We start from the raw sequence: 19,608 nt of genomic DNA, 5'->3' as shown, positions 1-19,608 counted from the left end.
TACAACCTTGTAGCTCGTCACAGGACACGCCTTCATCTATCCAAACTCTTTCAAATGTTGTCACAGCTTCTGTAGCGAAAGGACCTTACCTAATCAGATGGTGTGCGGGAGGCGAAGAGTGGTATGTGCATTCTAGCATGTACGCGAGCACCAGCGATTATTGCGCTGAAATGTACATTGAGTCAGGTATAAATAGCCAACATGTTAGACTGGTAGATCAGACTTCGGCGACTGTTGTTGTGCTTCAAGTTTCTGGGCTCAAGTTTTTCGTTACTTTTATACAGTGGTTCGTCATGGTCACCACGTGACAATATTATTGTGATAGCAATTATATGGACACTTCAACCGGATTTCTGCCGTCGCCGTGAGGTTCCATATAGATTCCCAGGGCGATAAAATTCGCCGTGCGCCGTATGCGCAAGCGAAAGAACGTGGGGGACGCGCGCTATCACGGAGAGCGAACGCACGGTGGAAAGCAAACGCGACTGTCGCCCGAAAGGCCGTGAGGGTATGGGAGGGAGGGAGGCGGGGCGGTGCTGTGCTCCGGCACCAAAGGCGTATCTTGCCACTCAATCTCCCACGCGAAAGCAAGAAATGGGAAGGGGGGGGGGGCAGCTTCTCCTCTGCCAACAACTTCTCCTTTGCCCGGTTGCCTACGGTTGCCTACGCGAGTTCGTATCTGCCGCTATTACCGCGCAGTGCATCCCGCCCGCGCGCCGATTGCGAAAGCCACGGAGAGGATCGCAAGTTGGTGCAGCGTGCACTAGATGGCGCCAGCTGCTTCGCGCCCGTGTCACTGGCAGTCGCGCGAGGAGGGGGCGTTAGAAAGGCGATAAGCAAGGGCATCGCCTCCTCTGGCAAGGGGCCTGTGCTTCCTGCCGCGCTCTCTCTCAACAAGCGCGGAGTTGCGCTGCGGAAGCAGCGGGAGGTGCGCCCCTTGAGACGAAACTGATTTTGCAAGACTCTTAACAAGTACGAGCTCGCGCAGTCGATGATATCGACAATTATGAAAACAGGGAGCACCAGGATCATGAAGGCTAGAAGCAGTAGCCATGCCAATCAAAGGAAAAGGCAGGCTTTGTGCGCCAGGACGAAACACCCACGGGTGAAACTAACATGGTGGAAGCCGCTGACATTAGAGAGGGGGCCCCAATGCTTGCATCCCCCTAATCTAAAACTCTATTATCGAACTCTGGGAGCACATCGCTACTGACGATGTAATAGGTGGTGCTTCGATGGAGGAGCTTCTGAGTGCAAATAGTGCTGCCTCGTTCTGGGAAAGATGTCACACAACGCTGCCGTTGTCGCGACAGACGGCAGCGTTGTGTGACGGATACATCATGCATACAGGTTGCCACATGCACGTGATGGCAGCGTGCGTGAAGCAGGGTTTGCAAGGTATCAGCCAGCAACTGCCGCGAATGCGTATAGCCAAATTTTCTGAAATGGACTGCTGTTGATCATCTTCCATAATCTCTTGTGAGTCACTTGTAGCCTAGTACTGCTACTGAGAACACGCAAGTTGCAGCTACTTGGTTCATGCATCAAGGCCGGTGCATTAATACTTCTATTATGCACGCAAAATGTACCATTAACAGTGCAAAAGGGTATCACCTAGTTGCGAGGAAATCATGTGAGGGTGAGTGAAATGGGATGGTGGCTTGATGTGTGCAGTCTTCCCATGCAAGCTAGGGGGTAATGCGATCAAATGCATGCTGTAGGAGGGGCTCTGAAGCGCCCGTCCTGCTTACGTGTCTCTTCTTCATCTGTATTTTTTTCATGCTGCCCTGTGTATACATTTTCTTTATGCTGGCATCTAGGGACGGGCACTGCACTGTTGCGGACAAGTCGAGTGATCGCTGAGAATATGAGCTGTAATTCTGACAATCCTATTCTTATGATTCGTCACACCGAGTGCGACGAATCCGGCAATAACAGCGGTGCAGATTTGTCAGAGGCAATGATGAAGGACGGAAAAAATTGAAAATGATTTTAAATGTGGTCCCTTGCCTGTGTAGCAGACTATTGTAGCTGGGTTTAGACGATGTAGCATGTACCTTCGTACCACAAGCCATCTTCGTCCAATGTGTACCAGAGGGCATGTGCAACTCTGCAGTATGACTGGTTTGGTGAGTGGTCAGGTCGCTGGTGTTTTACTTAATCTGACAAGTCACAAGCAGCACTGTGCTCTCAGATTTTGGCCTAATTGGCGCATAATGGGGAGTTTTCATTCTGCACCAAAGAAGGTTCATTGTATTAAGGGGTTTCCCAGTAGTTTTTAACCAGATCTGATATAGAGTATTTTCTCAATTGTGAAGCGACATCAAATATATGAAGTTTGCACGCAGTCTGTTTTATAAGAGATTGGCATGTTTGCAGTTAGATGTCTGAATAACTGAGGAGCTTGTAAATGATAAACAACTGGTTTCAATTATCTCTCATCACAGCAATGACAGTACTGAAACAAAGGAACAGCATGTTACGCACGTGCAGTGTCGTGTCCTCTGAAAGAGAGAAGTGGGATAGCGCACGTTGCTTTAAAGGGCTGGACACATGGTGCCATATCATGCTTGGGAACAAATTCGTACATAGGCTACCTAAATGCTAGGCATTCTTATTGAATGACTGGAAATTATTGAGCTGAAGCTATCTGCCCAGTGCGTTTGTTCTGGAAGTGTAGCCTCTGCGCAACGACCGCAGCTGTCCTGTGCTGTGACACATGACACCAGTCAGTTATACATTTCTGGAACGTACCTTTATTCCACGTTAGCTCGGAACCTGCTCAAACCCAGGGTTGCTCATAGCACGAGCCGAGCGAGCCCCGCTTCTTGCTTGTAATGATGTTACCACAGATTCTCCCCCTTATAATTTCAAACGCTCTGGAGGATGGCGCTGTCTCGTTGAGCGCCGCAAAGGTTCAGTTGACGGAGTCGGAGAGTATTCTGTACTTCCGTCCAAAAGTCCTTGATAGGGCGTTACCCTGTCAGTGCCGCACGATTCCGTGGCCGAAGCGTCCCGGCGTCTGACTTGGTCAAGATGCCGCTGTTCCGTTCCTTGGTCCACCGTGACCATGTAATTTCCTTTTTTATCCCGCACGATACCAGCTATTCGTTATTTCTGTATCTGGAATGTTTTTGCACGTGTAAGAACGACGCACCTTTTACGTGCACCTGAAAGGCAAAATGGCATCTCCGTCTTCAGGTGAGCGTTCGTCACCTTCTGGCTCATCCATCGACTCACCACAGAAGCTAGTGACAAACTTTGCCAACAAATGTCTGTCTAAGCAGGTGAAGCAAATGGTATGCAACGTTTATTCTGCAACCACGCGTGCCCATCCGGAGCTCACCACCATCGCCATGCATAAAAGAGTAAGCCAACTGACCGGCATGAGTGTGCATTCCGTGAGTATAATAAAAGCAGAGGCCCTTCGAGGTCTGCCGCTGTCTCCAAAGCGCAGAGGACTTCAAGCAAGGAAGAAGTACTGAGAAAACTGGAAGGACAAGAATGCAGCTGTATAATCGCTTCACACTTGGTTCCTTGAGACGCAAGGTGCTGCCTACCTCGGCAAAAATTGCTAAGGATGTGTCAACAGACCCCCACATGCAGATGCCCGGTTAGAGTGAAAGAACTGTGCGCAGACTGCTAAGTGATGTTGGCTTCGCTTTCCGGGAGAGGAAATGGAACACTGCACCCTTGGAAAGGCAGACATTGTCGTGTGGCGAAGAAAGTACCTGTGGACCATGCGGAAGCAAAAAAGGTATGTTCACCAAATGCTCATTCATTACGCATCACTCTGTGGAATATGGAGGAGCTGAAGTAGTGTCTTCGAACGAGGGTATCCAGCTTTCCAAGGTGCCTTCAATGCAATGCTAAAAAGCTTGTTATTGCTTTGAGTTGTGTGCTCTATGCGTCATGCGACGCTGCCAATTTTTGTGCATTGGGAGAATTTCGCTAACGTGTTTGCTGTAGAATGAAGAGTAATACCAAGTGTGCGGGGTAGGATTTCTAGTTCATAACAACATAGCGGGAAACATTGATGAATTATTCAGCATTAGTGAGAGTACCCAGTAGCAGTCGTCATAATAAAGCTGAATAGCAGGTACAAAATAAAGGTAGTACAAGCCTACGCTGAAGAAATAGAACAGTTTTATGAAGATGTCGAATTAGCAATGAGAAAGGTGCAAACTCAGTATACTGTAGTCATGGGTGACTTCAATGCAAAAGTGGGCAAAAAGCAGGTTGGTGAGCAAGCAATTGGCAACTACGGCATCGATTCTAGGAATGCAAGAGGAGACATGTTGGTAGAATTCGCGGAAAGAAATAGGCTCCGAATAATAAATACATTCTTCAGGAAGCGCAGCAACAGGAAGTGGACCTGGAAAAGCCCTAATGGAGAAACAAGGAATGAAATAGATTTCATACTCTCTGCCGATCCAAGCATAGTGCAGGATATAGAAGTGTTAGGTAAGGTTAGGTGCAGTGACCATAGGTTAGTGAGGTCTAGGATTTCCATCAATTTGAAGAGAAAGAGTGAAATTAGTCAAGAGGAAACAGGCCAACCTAGAGGCAGTAAGGGTAAAAGCAGACCAATTCAGGCTGGTGCTCGCAAACAAATATGCAGCTTTAGAACAGGAAGATGAAGATAACATAGAGGTAACGAATAAAACCGTGACTAGGCGGATCTCAGAAGCAGCAATTGAAGTGGGAGGTAAGGCACCAAGGCAACCTGTAGGGAAGCTCTCCCAAGAAACAAAGGACCTAATAAAGGAACGACAAAACATGAAAGTGTCCAACTCAAGAGATCAGATAGAATTCGCTGAACTGGCAAAACTGATCAACAAAAAGAAAGTAAGGGATATTCGAAATTATAACGTGGGAAAGATTGAGGAAGCCGTAAAATATGGACGCAGCATGAAATCAGTAAGAAGGAAGCTTGGCATAGGACAAGGCAAGGTGTATGCACTGAAAGATAAGCATGGTAATATCATCAGCAATTTAGATGACATAGTAAAAGCAGTGGAAGAATTCTATACTGACCTGTACAGTTCCCAAAACAGCCAAGCTACTTTCATTCGAAATAGTGATGAACCGGATACAGAAGCTTCTTCTATAACTAGTGATGAAGTTGGAAGAGCCTTGAAAGACATGACCAGGGGAAAAGTGGCTGGAGAAGATGGAATAACAGTAGATTTAATCAAAGATGGAGGAGATATCATGCTTGAAAAGCTTGCGGCCGTTTATACGCAATGTCTCACAACTTCAAGTCCAGAGAACTTGAAGAAAGCCAACATTATACTTATCCATAAGAAGGGAGACGTTAAAGAATTGAAGAATTACAGACCCATTAGCTTGCTTTCAGTATTATATAAGAAATTCACCAAGATAATTTCCAATAGAATCAGGGCAACACTTGACTTCAGCCAACCAAGAGAACAGGCTGGCTTCAGGAAGGGATATTCTACGATGGATCATACCCACGTCATCAATCAGGTAATCGAAAAATCTGCGGAGTACAATCAACCTCTGTATATGACCTTCATAGATTATGAAAAGGCATTTGATTCAGTAGAGATACCAGCAGTCATAGAGGCATTGCGTAATCAAGGAGTATAGGAGGCATACGTGAATATCTTGGCAAACATCTACAAGGATTCGACAGCTACGTTGGTTCTCCACAAGAAAAGTAGAAAGTTACCTATCAAGAAAGGGGTCTGGCAAGGAGACACAATCTCTCCAATGGTATTCACTGCATGCTTAGAAGTATTCAAGCTCTTAGACTGGGAAGCCTTAGGAGTGAGGATCGACGGCGAATATCTCAGCAACCTTCGGTTTGCAGATGACATTGTCCTATTCAGCAACAATGGAGACGAATAACAGCAAATGATTGAGGACTTTAATTGAGAAAGTGTAAGAATTGGGTTGAAGATGAATATGCGGAAGACAGATAATGTTCAATAGCCTGGCAAGGGAACTAGAATTCAGGATCGCCAGTCAGCCTCTAGAGTCTGTAAAGGAGTACGTTTATCTAGGTCAATTACTCACAGGGGACCCTGATCACGAGAAAGAAATTTACAGAAGAATAAAATTGGGTTGGAGTGCATACGGCAGGCATTGCCAAATCCTCACTGGGAGCTTACCACTGTCGTTGAAAAGAAAAGTATACAATCATTGCATTCTGCCGGTGCTAACATACGGGGCAGAAACTTGGAGGTTAACAAAGAAGCTCGAGAACAAGTTAAGGACCGCACAAAGAGCAATGGAACGAAAAATCTTAGGAGTAACTTTAAGAGACAGGAAGAGAGCGGTGTGGATCAGAGAACAAACGGGGATAAACGATCTTCTAGTTGACATTAAGCGGAAGAAATGGAGCTGGGCAGGCCATGTAATGCGTAGGATGGATAACCGGTGGACCATTAGGGTTACAGAATGGATACCAAGAGAAGGGAAGCGCAGTCGAGGACGGCCGAAAACCAGGTGGGATGATGAAGTTAGGAAATTCGCAGGTGCAAGTTGGAATACGAATACGCAAGACAGGGGTAATTGGGGATCGCAGGGAGAGGCCTTCGTCCTGCAGTGGACATAAATATAGGCTGATGATGATGATGATGACCAAGTGTGCGTACCATTTTTATTTCAGGACTGTGTACTTCTTAGGCAAGACCTGGGTAACTGGAAGACACACAAAAGAAAAGGTGTTGGAAGACACCCATGGTTTGACACTGCAAGATGCTTTCTGGCAAAGAACTACGACGGGTTTTTGAGCTCCATCTGGCAAGGGTGGTCGCCTGATTGTGCTCCACGCAGGCAGCGAGAAGGGCTTCATAAATGAAGCGCGCCTCGTCTTTCATGCAAAGAAGAGTGTTGGGGATTACTATTCAGAGATGGATGGCCACCGTTTTGAGAAGTGGCTTGTTGGATAATTATTGCCAAACATTGAACCAACAAGTGTTATCATCATCAGGGGCGTAGCCAGAGGGAGGGGGGGGGGGGGGGCTGGTGAGGCTTCAGCCGGAATAGATGCCCTCTCTTATTGTGACTGCAGGTGTTTTGTAAATGTATACAAACGGGTGAGGCTTCAGCCCCCCCCCCCCCCCCCCTGGCTACGCCCCTGATGATAACACTTGTTGGTTCAATGTTTGGCAATAATTATTGAACAAACCACTTCTCAAAACGGTGGCCATCCATTTCTGAAGAGTAATACCCAACACTCCCCTCCCCGAAATTTTTCGTGCTGGCGTGCACCGCCGACAAAAACAACCACCGGCGCCGGGAACCATTCTTGATTTTGTCTACAATGTCTTTTTCATGCTCAAAAAGACATTTCGGCACGAACATTGCGAAATCAGTCAGGCAACGCCCTTGCACCTGGAGTCACATCTCACAGCGGCCGCGGAATCTACGGAGCGCATGGATTTCAATTCCAAAACTTTATGGGTGTAAAGTTCTCGTAAACTTTTGACGCGCAACATGCACTGACATTTCCAAAGGCGTGCTTTAGATTTTCAATTCTGGAACTCTATGGGTTTAATGTTCTTATAAATTTGGGCCAACATGTGCGCACTGGAGCCCTCGTGTCCAAGCCATTCCAGAAATGGAAGCATGCACTCGCAATCTTCCGCACACACGAAAATACTAAAAATCACCATGACTTGTCAGCTGGCAGCTGATAATTTTCTCCAAACATTTTCAGGAAGCGTGGCCAATGTGATCGATCAGCTGGACCAGGCCAGGCAAGGTAAAATATGAGAAAACAGAAGAAAGTTAACGGCCTATTATTGAGGCAGTATTTTTTGCAGGGGACACGGTCTGGCTCTCCATGACCATAGCTCAGTGGTCCTATGGATTTAAGCAAAGCCCTTGCTGAAAATACTGGTATTTTCAGAGCGCTTCTTCACATGCAAGCTGATTGTGAAGATACATATCTAAAGAACCATTTGGAAAGTTGCCCCAGTAATGCCTCGTATTTAAGCCCAGATGTACAAAACCAAATTATAGAAATTTGTGGTGAAATTATCAACAAAGCCTAGATGCAAAAGTAAATGCTGCAGGCTGCTTCTCCATACTTGCTGACGAAACGACGGGTATTGGTGGAATCGAACAGCTTACTGTTTGTGCAAGGTACCTAAACAAGGATGCCAACGATATCGAACCAGTGTTTTTAGGTTTTAGAACCGGAATAGATGCCCTCTCTTATTGTGACTGCAGGTTTTATGTAAATGTATACAAAGTGCTGCAGATTCTGGTCACCCTTCCAGTGACCACTGCCAGCGCAGAGAGAATATTTTTGAACATGAGATTACAAAAAAAAAAAAATACTTGCACTCTACAATATCTGATGAACTCATGGTTAGGCTGGCGCTTCTATATGCCCACAGAGACGTCGGTATCAACGTATCCGAAGTCATTGACCGCTTCGCTAAACTTTCCCGCCGAGTGAAGTTTGTTTTTTAGATAGGGAAGCAGCAAAATGAATGCAAGTAAAAAGCTGTATCTCTAAGGTCCATAAACTCGTAATTATGAAAACGTATGATTGTTCATTAGCTTTTAAAACCACAGAAAATTTAACCGTTTATTCTAACAGCATCATGATCGAAAATTACGTTAGCATCCTACGAAAATTACAAGGACATCAATAACTAATTTTGACCGACCTTGCTCATTGAAAGCCCGGCCCACGCGGAGTTTCCCAACACACTCGGATATTGGGTAGTTCAACTTGCCGCATCATCTGTGGCTTTCGTTTGGCCTTTTCTTTCTTTTTTAGCTACCGGCTTTTACTTCTTTTTTGTACCGAAACAATACCCTTCTTTAATTTTGGATGCAGAATATTTGTTGCCGCTCTGCAGCCAGTTAAATTACATTCTCATACTGATTTCTGCATTATTCCTCTATTATTCTACCCATATGGTGCTGTCGCGACCGCCGCACGGCCCAAGTACATATCACAATTTCTGCGATCATAGTTTTGTTCTTGCCTGGATCGTCTGTCTTTCTATGCATAAAGTTTACTATCTGTGACTGCGCAACATGTTTATTTGTCTTGTTTGACGCATTATATACAGTGACGTTTGCTTAAATACATAGGTTTATTGGAGACATACGTATATTTAAATATGTTGTTGCGAGGTTTTGTATATACAAGCAGTGAACTTTGTTTCCATTGGCACTTTTTTCCCTTTATCAAGTTGTATCTTCGCATTTGTATATTCCATTCTATCTTTGCATTTCTAATGTATATTTTGCAGAATTCCTGCTTTTTTATATGTACACACTGTTGCGACTATAATGTCGGTGTAATTACAATACACGACCGGTAAAGCTGCTCCTGCGCAATCTATTGCAACGAAGGACAGCGTCATTGAGGTTTTTTCCATTGCCATTGCATATGCACAAAAACATAAACAAGTTTCTTGAATGACAAAGATTCATAAAAATATTTGTCCTCAACTTGTTCTTTTCATGGCCTTTACGTCTTTCATATCAGCTGCATGCACTGCTTTGCTGGTTTCGAACTGATATATTTCTAAAGTTCGTGTGATATTTTCTTTACCTAATAAATACACACACACAAAAAAAATTGGAAGCATTGTTGTCAGTTATTTCTGCCACAATTTTTGGAACATGCGAATACATTCTTTTATGAAAAAATACATATTTTACTTGACAGTGAGTAGCGTTCAATAATTCGTTTGCAGCATTTCATTTATAATGGCATTGGCAATGGCAGTGCAGTTTTATCACTCGACAAATTCTATAAGGAGGAGGCCGCGCTGCAACGTGAGCCCCGGGAACAAAATTTCTGGCTACGCCACTGATCTTCATGGACACTGCCAGTTATCATAGCGTTCAGCTTAAAAAGGTGCCACCAGTAGCAAACGTTGTGGTTGAGCAGCAAGAACATTCCGTTTTATATTGACCAGCTACAAGCAGAACTGCTGGAGCTTGTGAATGAGCATAAGCAAATTGGGTACAAAATTGACACCCTCGCCAAAGCAGCTGGTCATGATGTTTTAAGGTTGCCGCCGTATCACTCACTACGAATTCAATCCAGTAGAGCTAGTTTGTAGCCAAGTGAAAGAGTATGTGGCCTGTAAATAACGCAACATTTAAGCTTGAAGACGTAGCAAAACTTTTGCATGCAGGAATTTATTTAGTAAGTGAGGGAAAACTGGAGGCGGAACTGCGCTCATGTGGAAAAATCGAAAACGAATCATGGGACAGGGATGGCGAAATGGACGACAATATTCAGAACTTGATAATCGCACTTGGCTCAGACTTGAGTGCAAGCTCCGGAGGTAGTGGAAGTGAGACAAGTGCCTGGGAAGAAATACCTTGAGTGTTTTGCTTCCATTCTTTGTGTTATAGTTGGCAAAGGGCGCTTACAAACTATACTTTTTTATGATTTTTACGACAGCTCTCTTCGCGCTTTCACTTCTGTTGGTATTTGTTATCTTGTCGAGCTTTGTGTTATAGCTCATATTCATGTTCTCATTTGTGTCTCGTAAAAATATTCTGTGCTGCGGAATGGTGGCATAAAGAAAAAAAAAACGCATTGAATCTTTTAAAATATTTCTCCACTGATAAACTCTTCATTTTTTTATCGGCTCATTGTCCTTTCAGGCCACTATTTCAAATAGCGGGAGTATATCAGCTGCATCTCTGACAAAACTGACATAGCCTTACTGAAATAAAGCGAAATATAAAGCTGTGGCACGCACCACATAATCGTGAACATCACTATTGGTTTATATAGGGGGCGCTGTCAATGATATCATCTCTATATAAGCGATGGCCATCAGAATAAAAATTAGTTACGTGGTTCCCCGTCAAAGCAACGTCTTGTCTTAACATTCGGCGCTTCACATCACCACAATCTGCGCTGTCAGCAAAGCTAGCGAGCTAGTGACGAACTGTTTTCCCTTACCTGGCTCCCTGCCGTTCCAAGGGGCGTCACCTACGAGATGGCAGCGTACAAGACCACTGCCATTACCGCCTTTCCTGGAGACTCCTGGAGATGCGACAATTCCATGGGAGCAGTGATGTGATGATTTCACAAATTTCCTTGAAGCGACGGGGATGGACGCACAACCGCCACTCCGGAAAAAGGCCATTCTGCTGCAATATCTTGGGGTTGAGGGACGCCGTATTTTTCGCACATTGGGGCCAGAGCCGGCACGGATGCCATACACGACAAAAGCCAGGGCGGAGGCTAGCAGGAGAAGACAAGACGAAGGCAAGTGAAGGAGAGTTACACCGAGGCGTTGGGCCTATTGGAGCGTCACTTCTCAAGCACCACCAACACTGGTACCACCTCCGGAGTGCAGGTTTGCAATCACTATTATTGATTACCACAGCAAGTGCCCCAAGGTGGCATTTGTGTCCACAATAACTGCACAGGCAGTAGGGAAAGTGCTCTTGGAACTTTTTTGCGAGAGAAGGGTACCCGAAAAGCATTGTGACTGACAATGGGCGTCAGTTCATGTCGACATGTTTTGAGCAGTTTTTACGAGACCGGGGAATTCAGCACTGCGTTATAACATTGTACTACCCGCAATGCAATGGTCAGATTGAGCGGTTCAACCGCCCAGGTCGGCGATTGAGCGGTCCCAACGTCAAGGTCGGCGACCAAGTGGCGTGCGGCAACCACGTAATCATTGAAACATGTCTCGCCATGGAGTCATGCTGGTCTTTACCGTTGGACATATTTTCAACTTCACGAAGCGATTCTTCGCAGGAAAGCAGAGGAGGGTTGAAGGTCGCTGCCCCCACTCGCCGATCCTAGCAGCTCCTCCACGACCCGGAAAATCTTGACTGGCCAGCGTTGACAACCGCTGGTCAGGATGAAAATGGCTGGTGACCAAGAAGATGACTTGGCTCTCTGCAACATCTTCCAACCATCTCGCAACAACCGGCGTGGTAAAGTCGACAAGACAGTACGACACAGCGTGCAAATGCCTGGAATCAGCTGTTTAACTCACCAGGCTTCATACCGAAATTTCAATATAAGCCGCTCAACTGAGACTGAAAATTTCGACCACAAAATTTTTGTCGCCAAAGCGAGCGCTCATGTTCCTTTCAGTTCAAAGAAACCCAACTGTCGCGCTGCACGAGAGCAAAGGTATACGTAGAGCTAAACCAGAGTCCTTCCTTGTTTTTTTCTGGTCACGAAACTGCCCCCTCAGTTTCATATAGAGCCAGCGCCCGCCGCTAGAGGCGCAATCGTGCATAAGAGGGCATGCGAATGCCACTACCGCTGTGGTTGTGTGTGAGGCAGCCTCGGTATTCTAGCTTTCTCAACTTCCGCAACTGTCGTTTTACTTTCACGTAACTATTTTTAACATTCCACTTGCATAAATAACTGCCTGGGTGCGTCTTCTGCCATGAAATCAGCGCCCGGGAGGAAGAAATAGCCGCTCATAACATAGAGCTTGCAGTGGTCTCAGTCAAAAAAAAAAAATGCTAGAATTTTACGAGCCAGAACCGTGATACGCTTATGAGGCATGCCGTATTAAGGACTCAGTATTAATTTTGACCACCTTTTAAAATGCACCTAAATTTAAATAAACGGGTGTTTAGCATTTCACCCCTGTCGAAATGCGGCCGCCGTGGCCGGGGGATCTCGATCCATATTTCTTGCTCATCGCCGTTCGCCGCAACGCTTCGATAGGTTCCGCTTGTTAATATTTGCCTGAAATTAGACACCCGTGCATTCACAACAAAGGGCCAGTGGTCCCACTTATCAGCAGATGCAAACATATGGGCTGTTGCACACCCACTCACCCGTAAGTAAGCGGTAATTCTCGGTTGCGCATAGCACCAGATTGTTTGTTGAACACAGCTGTTCACTTTCTGTTAAACTGCGCAGTGTCTTATCAGGAGATCAAAAAAATGAAATTGTTATTGCAAAGGGCTGCTTCCGTAGAATACTTCATTGCAAAGAAAAGGAAACTGAGCTGGGCTCCGCGCTCAGTATTTTTGTTCTTAATGTGCAACTACAGTAGAACCCCGCTGTTACGTTCCCGGGTGCTGCGTTTTCCCGGCTGTTACGTCGTTTTCGGCCGGTCCCGGCACAGCTCCCATAGAACCCAATGCATTGGTAACCCCGCTGTTACGTCGCAACTGTGGGACCGTTCCCGCATCATACGTTGCGAACTGCCACACCGCGCCGGCCCGAGCGGCCATTTTGACTTTTCATGTCGCTTGGCTTGGTTGCTTGACGATGGCATTGGCCGCCCAAAGTGCTGGGGGCGACATTTATTACGTATTTTCGGTTTCCGCCAGCAAAAGTATGGCCTTTGATATCTGCTTTTGCTATCTAAAGATGATGTCTATGACGCGTTGCGGCCCTAAAATTGGTTTTGGCTCATAGATGTTCCGTATAAAGTCCAAGGGCGATAACGCCGTCGCCGCGCGCCGTATGCTTTCTTTCGCGCGCGAGACGCAGTCGTCGGCTCCCCTCGCACGCTTTCACTCGCACATACAGCATACGTCGCCGCGCGCCGTATGCTGTATGTGCGAGTGAAAGCGTGCGAGGGAAGCTGCGCGGCCGTATGCTGAATGTGCGAGTGAAAGCGTGCGAGGGGAGCCGACGACCGCGTCTCGCGCGCGAAAGAAAAGCAGAGAGGAAGCGCGCCTCCTTCCGTTGCGCTCGAGGCACCAGCGAGGGGGGGAGGGGGGGGGTAGCGGGTAGCGTTGTGCTCTGGCATCATACTGCGCGGCGGCGCGCGCGCGGTCCCGCGGGCCCTATCTTGAAAACGATCTGCGTGGGGGTAGATTCTACGCAGTGTAGGTGCGTCGGCGGCTCGTGGCTTTGTGTGTGCTGCGTGTTCTCGGCGCTCAGTTAGGGTTGAAGTGATAGACAACAGCACGAAGGTCACTTCGCTCGCTTCTGCAGCGGCGCTTAACTGCGCGTGTCCGCGCTCATCGAGTGTGATGTGTTCATGTTTGCCTGTGGGCGCTGACACTATGTTTGTTAATTAGTTAATAACCGAATGTTTACAAGTTTATACAGACGATAAAACTACTATTCTTACTTTGTATAGCTCACCGCAATCGATACTTCGGCTGTCGGGCGAAACTACTTTTTGTCGCACGTAAGAATTAAAATAATATTGTGTGCAGTTCAACACTACTCCCATTTCTCAATTTTTCCTGTTTCCTGGCTCTTGCGTTTCCCGGCTCTTACGTTTTTTTTTTTTACGGTCCCGTGAAAAACGTAACAGCGGGGTTCTACTGTATTTACAAGAGGTTAAAATATTCTAATCACGGGTCCTGATTTTCTTTCATGGTCGAAAAATTGAACAAAAAAAGAAATGAAAAAAAAAAAAGAAACGAAACAAAAACTGCTTTATAATTCAATCAAGAAAAGAAATATAACGTATTGGTGCAAAAACAGCACACAAGCACGACTGTTTATTTATCATGTAAAATAAGCGAAACGCAGACAGGCGTCCAGTCTAGAATGGTCCACCATTCACAATGCAAGAAGTTTATTAAAAGCGTGACACTGATATAAGAAGCATAAAGAAAGAACATCAAACATGAGAGAGAGATGCATTGGGAGGCAGGAAACATACACCAACAAACGAATGGCAATAAATACATGATGCATAATTGATTGTTTCTATACACTAGAAAGCGTAAAGCATAAGCATTTCATAACACATGGCAAAACAACTCAAACGAACACAAGTAGCCACAGCACAAATACAGCAATTGTTTTAAAAATGGCTTGTGAGAGGGATCACCATTCTACTTCTTCTGCTGTTTCTTGAACATGCACACAGTACTTGCTCAGCAACTCGTATTGCAAATATAGCTAACTACAGTGTGCTGATAACCTTCTTACTTATATTTCCTAGGTATACTTGAATGTGATGCAAATTCGTAAAAAGGGGACAGAAAAGAGACAGTGAAGTGCCATATAGCAGCTTATAGACTTAAAAGTACATGCAATTGAAGAATTGTAGCCCGTCAATAGCCAAGACAAAAGGACAATGGAAAATAAAACAATGCGTATTGTTCTGTTTTAACACGCGCATTTAAAGGAATTCTTTCGTAGATTGTCGCGGTGAAGGCGCTACACCACTTATAACGATACCGGTTTTAACAATATATCGCTTATAACAATTAGAAGCTGCTGCACCGTCAACTTTTGTATGTCTTCTATGGTTAAATAACCCGCTTACTACAATGCCCCCATGCCGCATTATAAGTTATAACAATCAAGTCTGGCTACTGGGTGTCCGTGTCGAAAGGGAATGGAATGCGAACTCCTTGAAAATAAAAAAAATTAAAAAATTAATTTGAGCCGTTGCACGCCGCTGCGAGCTGTTTTTCATCCTTCTCTGCATCACCAGCCTCGTGTGCCCCTGTCCTGTAGGCCTTCCACCCTTCCACCCTTGCAGAGCTATGGGCTGTGCCCATAGCTCTGCGCCACGCCACCCCCTGAAACACGAATGGACCGCGCCAACTGCGCTGATAGCACTGGGCTGGTAGAGCCCGCGGAGCGCCGTAAATGTGACACGATAAAGCCGGCGTTAGCATCTACTAAAACGCAGCGACGGCATTCGCATTGCTGTAGTCATCAGGGAAAATCGTACTGGAATGAAAGCAACGCCGGAACTCCTTGTGCCTTTAAAGCCTTTATTCCTGCATTTACTGCCGCACATAGCACTGCGTTGGCCGCGTGCCTTCACGACTGCGTAGTCACCATCCATGATTGCATCGACAGCGACCGCGGTTTCGTCTGCAGTTGCAGCAAACGGTAGGTTCGTTCTGACTCGGTGTGTGTCGGCCGTGCGCTTCAATAGGTTGTGGCAAACAATAGCTTCGTTTTTACTCGGTGCATAGCTGTCGAGGAAGAAGAGCACCGTCTACATTGCAATGGGCGGCGACCTGGCAACACAGGCGAAAAATTAATCGGGATGTGCGCGCGGTAGTGAGAAGCGTGTCTCAGATGACGCGCGCCGCGGCCGTGCTGTGACGGAAGTCACGAGGCCTTTGCCGCTGCGAGTGCTAATCAGTCATGAGATGATGAGAATTGCAGCTTCTGCACTGCTTTTGTGCAAAATAGAAACAGGATTCTGCTGATTCATTCAGTAAATAAAAGCGTGTTGACGTAGAAAGCATTTGTTTATTGTTTTCTTGATACCCTCTAACCCGAGCTCGAACCCGCGGTGGTTGGTCTCCTGTGAGACACCAAGAACCCACAACGTACAAGATTTATTTTACTCAATTCCCCACACAGAGTTGTTAAAAAATGTTAAACTGCGTATTTGCGAAGATAATGATGAAGTAAAATTTAGAAATATCAGCGGAGTACCCGTGGAAAGCTTTATGGAAGTACTGTTTTTTTATCTTAGCTCTACTTTTGTCGGTTAGAATGAAGCAATGTATGTGCAAAAATCTGGTATATGTATAGTTTCCAAGGTAGCCCCTATACTCAGCAACATTTTTCTAGCTCGTGTAGACCAAAGTATTCACAGCGCTTTAGGAAGCTTGGCAGAAATTATCCGATTTGTTGATTTTTTGGTTATTTTTGATGGGAATGAACATGGCTACAATGTGGTTAACATACTAAAAGTGTTTCCTGAATGTGGCCTAGACCTTAAGTTTACCCATGAGATTGCCAAAGAAAACGAACTATAGTTTCTAGATTTGTCTTTGCAATTGCTACCCGACCACACATGCTGGATGTACAGCCCTAGATCAAAAAAGTCCATAATGCAGTACAAATCAGTATATTCAAAGATTATAAAAAGCGGAATTGTGGTGTCTTGCCTTCAGGCGGCTTTGGTAAAATCTTGTTGCCACCTAATAAAAGAAAGCTTTGCCAATCAGGTAACAAGGCTAGCTTCAGTGGGATTCCCGGAACATGATATAGTCAGAGCGGCCGAAAAGGTAATTAAAATATTCAAGGGTGTACAACCCACAGATTCAAGGAACAGAACTAGCACGAACAGGAAGCGCCTTGCGGTTGTACCTTATGTCCATTATTTTTCCCATGGGCTAAAGAATGTTGCCAGCCGGTATGGCGTTGAAGTGGTTTTCAGCGCTCCTAACAAGGTGCAAAAACTGTGCCAAGATATTTCAGAAAAGTTTGACAATAGGGTAAGAAAATGCAGCTGCGGTTTTAAAGAAGATAAAAATTCAGAAAATGCAGAATAGGTGTTGTGTATCGGCGTCCGTTAACCTGTGGCAACATGTACATAGGACAAACCAGTCGGTGCATAAACACCCGTCTAAAAGAACATGAACATTCTCTCGGTAAAGAAAAATCATTCGCACTTGTCGAGCCACTGCAGTCTATGTCTTTGTAATCCGGTATTTTTAGACACTGATATTTTGTTTTCAGATAAAAACAAGCTAACACGTGAAATAACAGAAACGTTCCATATCAAAAGGTGTGCTGAAAAATGCACACCTTTAGTCAATTATCGGTTGCAATAACTGACAAGGAATTTGCTTTTTTGAATACCGGTTGAACCTTTTTCATCTGTTTCTGTATATACTGATAACTCTTGTTGCACATGCTTAGTGCAGATAGCTGGTGTATCTATGTTCTGTTTCTTTCCAAAAATAAACAGTTGTGAGTAAGCGCTCGTATGTCCCCCTTAACTGTGTCCTTGTCTATTGTCTTGAAGCTAAACATTTCGACAGAATTACTTGTCTGGTTGGGAAAATTGATTAAGACTTAGAGATTGACTCCAACCAAATAAGGAAATTTACTAGCCCGACGTTTCGGAACCAATTCGGCTCCTTCTTCAGGGGGTATTCTTCGGAGGTGGCGGTGTGCCGCTTTTAAAAGGTCCGTCATAACAAAGGAGAGGAAGTGGGGGGGGGAGAGCATTCTTTCCCCCTCCCCTTCCTCTCCTTTGTTACGACCATGGAGGAACGAAACAAAACAGGAGAGGCCCTGACGTCACTTTTTTGAAGCCGGAAGTGCAGCCATGTTGGTGTGCCACCTCTCTTTGCGCCTCCAATCAGGGGTTCTGCAGCTCGCCGAAGCAGATGGGCGCGAACTTTGAACTTGCATTGTTACGAGCAGCCGGAAGTGTGTGCTGCCGACGCGCGTCAAAACAAAGCTTACGACACTTCTGTAGCAGGTTTAGTGAAGCAGACGCGCTCCTGTGTTTTTCCGTGGCACGTTGAAGAAGACGACGAAGACCCGCGCCGTGATTGCTTGAGTGTATCTGTTGCTGGCCGACACTCACACTCACAGACCCAAAACACAACTTTCAAGCTTACACACCAAACCCCCAAAGTTGCTGCGGGAAAGACACCGGCGAAAAAATCTTACCTCACTTTTTAGAGACCGAGAGCAGCAGCGAAGCTTCAGGAGCGCGGTTGTCATGGCAACGTTGACATTTGGGGTACCCATCCCAGCGCTCCTTTGCGAAAAACAGCACGTGACTTCCGCCACACCTTCTCCAATACGCTCGTGCTGGCCAGGGCCTCTCCTGGGGTTTCCTTCCTTCATGGTTACGACGGACCTTTTAATAGCGGCACACTGCCACCTCCGAAGAATACCCCCTGAAGAAGGAGCCGAATTGGTTCCGAAACGTCAGGCTAGTAAATTTCCTTATTTGGTTGGAGTCAATCTCTAAGGATTAACCTTGTCTATTGTGCACGCTAAATATTTCACTATGAACTCTCAGTTCACTTATGAACGGGCTGCTAACCTCACTGGTACTAGTCTCTTCAGCTCTGGACAACCTACTAGCGACTTCCTCCCACTTTCGCTGCATCCAACCTACAGATTTCTCAAGCTGCTGCTGTTTCTGTTTGATCACCTGCTCCAAATGCCCAATGTATTTGTCCAGCGATGCTAGATACTGCCATGTCACATCCCTTTCTTCTGGCCTATCCTTTTCCTGCGTAATTATTTTCAGTTCCTGCCAGTTCCTGTTCTTGCCTAATTGCTCCCTGTTCCTGTATTTTGCTTAGAATTTTGTTACCGAGATGTTCAATGATTTTCAAATCATTGTCACTTTGAAGAATGATTTTACGAATCTTGGCTTCCTCTTGCGATGACAATTTCCTGGTCGAGCAGTAGAAGTTAGTCGCCTATGACGTCTTCTACGTCTGCGGGTGTTTTGGTGCCGACAGAAATGATGATGCTGGAGCAAGGCAGGATGCTAATTTAGTCTTTGAGCATATTTAAGGCATGTCAACTGAGAGCCTGATACGTTGCTATCGCTGGATTGGCGGACAGGATTTGAGGTCAACAGACTTGGATCTAAGTCAATGACTGCATGGTGTTGGCTTAGGAAGTCCGTGCCAAGTATTATGTCCCATGAGCATTGTTAAAGAATAACAAACATTGCAGGGTAAGTCTGGTAACTGTAATTCTTGCTGTGCATATTCCAGTCGATAGTTTTAGGTGTCCCAAGTACCTGCAAAGTAGTTGGCGATCTCAAGAGGCCGGTTGCCCTCAGTGGATGCAGTGCGTTGACGGCGAAATCTCTCAATCCCATCTCGCAGTATGGGCATAGACAGTAAACATTGCCGGCTTTTCCGCAGCAGAGATAACAGAATGGACAGCTGTCCTCCTTGGGGCGTTGCATGGCCCGCAGGCGGTTGACAGAATTGCGGCGTTACGGGGCT

General features: G+C 45.8%; 1 protein-coding gene across 2 annotated transcripts in view; it reads left to right on the top strand.

Moving 5' to 3' along the window:
* Nucleotides 1-19,608, top strand: part of LOC119458739 (dimethyladenosine transferase 2, mitochondrial-like) — a 307,446-nt gene that overhangs the window by 203,817 nt on the left and 84,021 nt on the right. The window lies entirely within an intron of this gene.

The sequence above is a fragment of the Dermacentor silvarum genome, chromosome 7, assembly GCF_013339745.2.
Source record: "Dermacentor silvarum isolate Dsil-2018 chromosome 7, BIME_Dsil_1.4, whole genome shotgun sequence".
NCBI lineage: Eukaryota > Metazoa > Arthropoda > Arachnida > Ixodida > Ixodidae > Dermacentor > Dermacentor silvarum.
Note: the sequence above shows the minus strand (reverse complement) of the source record. Positions and strands in the feature narration are given on the sequence as shown.